The sequence below is a fragment of the Panthera tigris genome, chromosome E1, assembly GCF_018350195.1.
Source record: "Panthera tigris isolate Pti1 chromosome E1, P.tigris_Pti1_mat1.1, whole genome shotgun sequence".
Classification (NCBI taxonomy): domain Eukaryota; kingdom Metazoa; phylum Chordata; class Mammalia; order Carnivora; family Felidae; genus Panthera; species Panthera tigris.
The window spans coordinates 19,427,288-19,432,865 of NC_056673.1; the positions used below are offsets into that span (position 1 = coordinate 19,427,288).

General features: G+C 51.2%; 1 non-coding gene across 1 annotated transcript; it reads left to right on the forward strand.

Moving 5' to 3' along the window:
- The first annotated feature begins 513 nt into the window (after positions 1–513).
- TRNAT-CGU lies at positions 514–585 on the forward strand. Its single transcript has one exon. It is a non-coding gene; the product is annotated as a tRNA-Thr (tRNA).
- The last annotated feature ends 4,993 nt before the right edge of the window (positions 586–5,578 follow it).

The following is a 5,578-nucleotide window of genomic DNA, read 5'->3' on the forward strand; positions in this document are numbered from 1 at the left end:
GCTCCCTACATGTTTTTCCAAAGCCAGGACCGTCCACGCCCTCACTGCCCTTCTTGCCCCTTCGGCTCCCGGTATGCTCGGCCCGAAGCCCCGTAGCTGCCCGCGCAACCTGCCGACCCGACGGAAAAGACCCGGCCAAGGTCACACAGCGGCGCGCTCGCGGCCGCGGTATCCGCTTCCGCTCGCGTCGTAGCAAGCATCGGCCGTGGTTTTTCTCCGTCTGGGCTCCCGGTCCCGCCGAAGCCTCTCGCTGATCCCCGGCGGGCCTCCTCCCGGCTTTCCCGGGGAGGAGGGCGGGGCCGGGCCAGAGCGCCGCTAGTTCGGATCCCGCCGCAGGCAGGACTCCGGCGCCAGGCCCGGCCCGACCGAGCCGCTGGCAGAGCTGGGTCTGCAGGGCCGGGTCTGGAGGGGCGGGCGGGAGGCCGGGGGCGGGGCCGGAGGCGGGGCCAGGCGCTTCCTGCGCCTGCGCCGCCTACCCTCCACTGAGAGCTTCCACCGCTCGCTCGGCTGTCAGGCGCGGTGGCCAAGTGGTAAGGCGTCGGTCTCGTAAACCGAAGATCGCGGGTTCGAACCCCGTCCGTGCCTGGGGCTTGAGGTTGGGGCTTGGCGACGGGGGTCTGTGGTCCCCACGTGCGCCGTCCCTTAGCTGCGTGGCATTTTTTACTTTTCAGATTCCGTCCGGGCGTTCTCCAGCCTGCCCCTCCCCCCAGGCTGTGCAGCGCAGGCCCGGCCAGTTCGCTGGGGCTCGCGGGACCGCTGGTGTGGACGTGCTCCGTCCCTGTCGCGCAGCGCTGCGCTAGTGGCACCGGCGTTCGTCTCTACGGAGCCCCGCTCCCCTTGCCGTCCTACGCCGGCCGGACCTTTATGGGGCCCCTGTGATACCGGTGGGGACACCGAGGCCCCAGGTGGAGAGCCCACGCGAGGCATTGACGTCGCTAGCGGGGGAAGGGGCTCTAGCGTCGCTTGGCTTTGCGTGTCTTAAGGGTGGGAGAACTTTCCAGAGAGGACTTTGGAATTTCTGGACCGGTGTTTTCTGGTTTCTGTTTGTTCCTTGAAAGGTGAGTTATCCACCTGTGCTTACCGTCTGCATTCTTGTTGAGGAAGCCAGCCACATCGCTCAACTGGTGGGCACTTAGTCCTTTCCCAGCTCTTGGGAACTGACAGTTTGAGTCTGGTGCCTGTCTGTGTGATCCGTTCATTCCGGCCCCCTAGCCAGTTATGACACTCCCCAAGTCATCTCTAGGATAAACAGCCCAATTTAATATGACATGATGTTGAGTGCCTCTAATTTCTGAATCACTCAGCCTGTCTCCTTTAATTGTAATCCTCAGCAATGAAAATACTACTCCAGAGATAGTTTCATGAATGGAGCTTAGGCCTCCCTCGTTCCACATCCCATGCTTCTCTTAATGTGACCCCAAATCACATTACCTTTCCAGAGGCCCCTGTCACACAGGTGACCATGGGGACATGGGGAGCTTCAGGTGGACTGAATGTCAGAGTCTCTGAGGGGATATCTAGGGTTATCAGAAGACAGGATGTGGGGCCCTGGGAACAGGGAAATATATTGATCTTTTCCCTAAGATTCCAATAAACGGAAGAAATGCTCTTGGCTTTTGAAGGGAATGCTGAGCTAGGGATTCGGTGTTGTCGTGGAATTGTCAGTAAATACAAATTGAGACAGATTCTGGATATTCAGAAATAGGAAGAGGAAAGGTCCTGAACTACTGGATCGTGCATTGAATCTTATGCCTTAAACTGGATTCCTGATGAGAAGGAACTCCACAGTGAGGCATTGGGTCTCCCGTAGAAGCTGGAGCAGAGAATTTCACCTGTATAGAGGTGGGGACAATGAATCAATAAAATCAATAAAAGAGAGTCAAGGTACAGAAGAGGTCAACATACAGATGTTGGAGGAAACATGGGCCCCCAAAGGTAAAGGGCCAGACCCACGTACTGGGATGAGCACGGGAGCAGAGGTCTTACAGTTACCTTGAAGGCCCACGGGTATCTATACTCACCTTGGTGGGGCTGGAGGTAGGTCATTGGCTTAAAGGGTGAGGGCACAGGCAGGAAGGGATACCTATGTTGAGTTTATGGCATGACCTCTATTAAATCACTCACATGCCCTGGACTTCAACTTGTTGCAAAATTCAAAAGTTGAAAGAGATGTTTCCTAAATACCCTGTGGCCTGAAATTCTGTTTCTGCCTCAGAGCCCAGACCTTTGGAGAAGCAAGGGGGCCTGAAGCTGTCCCGCCCATCTTTCTCATGACTGCCAAGGTGGTGAAAAATGATAGTCCCTTTCACAGTGGGGCCTGGTCATCATGCCCTCATGATGAGATCTGTATGACCCTGGCTCCCCCATCCAAAAGGTTGCAGTCAGTCCTCCCAGATGAGCGACAAAGGCTCCCATTCCTGATACACTTTAGTCTGTCCGTCTCCTTCTTTAATTGTGACGTGTAGCACTGAAGCTCCTACTCCAGAGATAGTTTCATTGACTGCCAGTTTCCCCTCCCCGCTCAGACCTCTTGCCATATGCTCCCTGCCAGGGTCTAGATCAGAAGACAGGGCCTCTGGCACTCCAGTTTGAGAGCCACGTAGGCAGATGACCATTTGTGGGCAGCTAAAACCTCCAGGATATTTTTAAAAATATAAACCACGTTAGGTCAGGCCTCTTCCTTCCTGTACATGAATATTATTTAACTTAAAAGCAGAATTTGGCAAGAAGATCTGTTTTGCCTCCTGCTGTCAGTTTGAATCCAATATTCCAGCCTAGAGAGATGTATTTTTAAATCTTTCCTTGTACAATCAAACACAGATTCGAAAGCCACACGAATCAGGTCAATGTCTTAACGAATTATATGCAGAATACTACTCAGGTCAGAGAACTTGGCCAGACCCCCCAGAAACCTGTTTTATGTGTCCCCTTCTCAGTACGGCCCCCCCATAGCCAGAATAGTCGCTACTCCTATAGTTACCATTTACTTGCATTTTTAAAAAAACTTTTTTCGTGCTTGTTTATTTTTGAGAGAGAGCGAGAGCATGAGCTGGGGGAAGGCAGAGAGAGGGAGAGAGAGAGAGAATCTGAAGCAGGCTCCAGGCACAGAGCCCGATGCGGGACTCAAACCCACAAGCTGGGGGATCATGACAGGAGCCAAAGTTGGATGCTTAACCAGCTGAGCCACCCAGGCGCCCCACCCCTTACTTGCATTTTTACTTACCAGCTACTCGTGCATCTTTATACCCTACAGTTTAACTTTGTTCACTTTTATTTTTTTATTGTTTACTTTTAATTTTTTTAACGTTTATTTACTTTTGAGAGAGAGAGAGGGAGACACAGAATCTGAAGCATTTCCGGCTCTGAACTATCAGCACAGAGCCTGATGCGGGGCTCGAACTTGTGAACCACGAGATCACGACCTGAGCTGAAGTCAGACGCTTAACCAGCTAAGCCACCCAGGTGCCCCTTTGTTCATTTTTAAAACTGATATATCTTTTAAGTTTTGTTTTTTTTTTTTTCAATCACTAGGATTATCTTCCTTCATTTCCTTGCAGTGTATCAGTTGAGGAAGCTGGCCAACTTGACCTGTAGGGTTTCCTATAGTCTGGACTTTGCTAACTGCAAACTCCCAATGTAGTTAAACAAGCTCCTGGTCCTTGGTATGTTTTGCAAATTAGCAGCTATGTCCAGACACGGGATCAGAGTCAGGTTCGATATCTTTGGCGAGATTCTAGTATCATTTTCTCTGAGGAACCTCTGATTCCCCCAGGGTAGTAAGTGACTCAGCTTCTTGTCTGAGGCCTCTCTGTGTGTCTCATGCTATGGCCGGGGGGCCCCTTAGGGCTGAGACAGTGTCTCACTCCTGTCTGGGTTTTCAGCACCTGGTCCGGAGATAGAGGCCTGGTATCAGAGAGGTCCCTATTTGGAGGGTTGGGGAAGTCTTCTCTGGAGAGGTGAGGTCATTGGCTGGGCACTGGAGGATGGAGAGGATTTCGCCAGAGCACCACAATATCTTGTGTACTTCTGCACTCATTCAGTCATCTCCCCCCCCCCCCCAAGTCTTTATTTTTAGAGAAACAGAGAGTGTGAGTGGGGGGGAGAGGCAGAGAAAGAGGGAGAATCTTAAGCAGGCTCCACACTGTCAGCGCAGAGCCCGATGCGGGGCTTGAACTCGTGAACCATGAGGTCATGACCTGAGCTGAAATCACAAGTTGGACCCTTAACCCATGGAGCCCGGTGCCCCTCAATCATCTTTGACACTCAGATACCATGTCCAGCTTGAAGCTAACCAGGCAGGGGATAAGGTACTTTTCTTTTCCCCATGGCCCTTCTAACCTTGCACATAAAATGGAATTTCAAATTGAGAAACAAAGCCAGAGTGAGTATTTTTTTTTTTAAATGTTTGTTTTTGAGAGAGAGAGACAGAGCGCCAGCAGGGGAGGGGCAGAGAGAGGGAGACATGGAATCCGAAACAGGCTTCAGGCTCCGAGCTGTCAGCACAGAGCCCCACGTGGGGCTCAAATATGTGAACTGCGAGATCATGACCTGAGATGAAGTTGGACACTTAACCGACTGGGGGACAGGCGCCCCCAGAGTGAGTATTTGTTTATTAATAAGCACTAAAGGTCCAACCCCATTCTTGGTGACAAAAGTTACAATTCAGAATCACGGACTGATGGGAATGAAAATGACCATTCGATCCTTGTTTTATAGCCACAGAAACGGGTAAAGAAAGGGGAGTGATTTGTTCAAGGTCATCCAGAAAGCTCTTCCTTTATCATATGGATTAAGCTCTTCCACATAATCAGCATGAATCTGTTTGGAAATGTCGTGTTCATTATTGCTTGACATGTACCCAGGAGATGGTCCATCTCTTTGCCAGCCTGTGAGCCAGACGGGTACTTTACTTGTCTAATATTCACCCCGATCAATAGGAAAAACATATAGGGACAAAAATCACAGGCTTGACCAGACTACTCAGGCTGTAGAGGCAGGGGAGGAACATAGACACAAATTGCCAACGGTGTGTCAAATCCCCGGGAGACCTGACTACTAGCTCCTCTGGACCAAGGACTCTAACATCGTCCAGACACTTACCCTGCCCGTTGAAAGCCTTTCAGAGAGCCCTGGGTGACAGGGCTGGGACTCTGGGCCAGTAGGGCTCCCTGTGTGACCTAACTTCCCCCACTGTCGGCCTCACTCCTTAGGTCAAGTTCAGAGGGTGCAACCTAAGCAGAGTATCAGACCACCTGCCTCTTCCCTAACCTCCATCACGCAGGAAAACTGAACCCAGCTTGAAGCACTGCCTTAGCATTGCTGACATATTATTACACCTGCAAAGAATTGACTCCTTTCTGGGGGATTTACCCGTCTGCTGCTGCTTGTGGGCAAGCGTCCTGTCTTCTCAAGTGACCTAGATAGATAAGGTAAGCAACAGTTTAAAAAAACAAAACAAAGCAAAAAGTCAGTAACTTCTCTTCCTACAGTTAAGGAATAGTGAAGCTGGGAGAAACCACAGAGAAAATTGCGTTCCAGTTTGGTCAGTGATGAAACAGAGGCCCAGGGACAGAGAAGA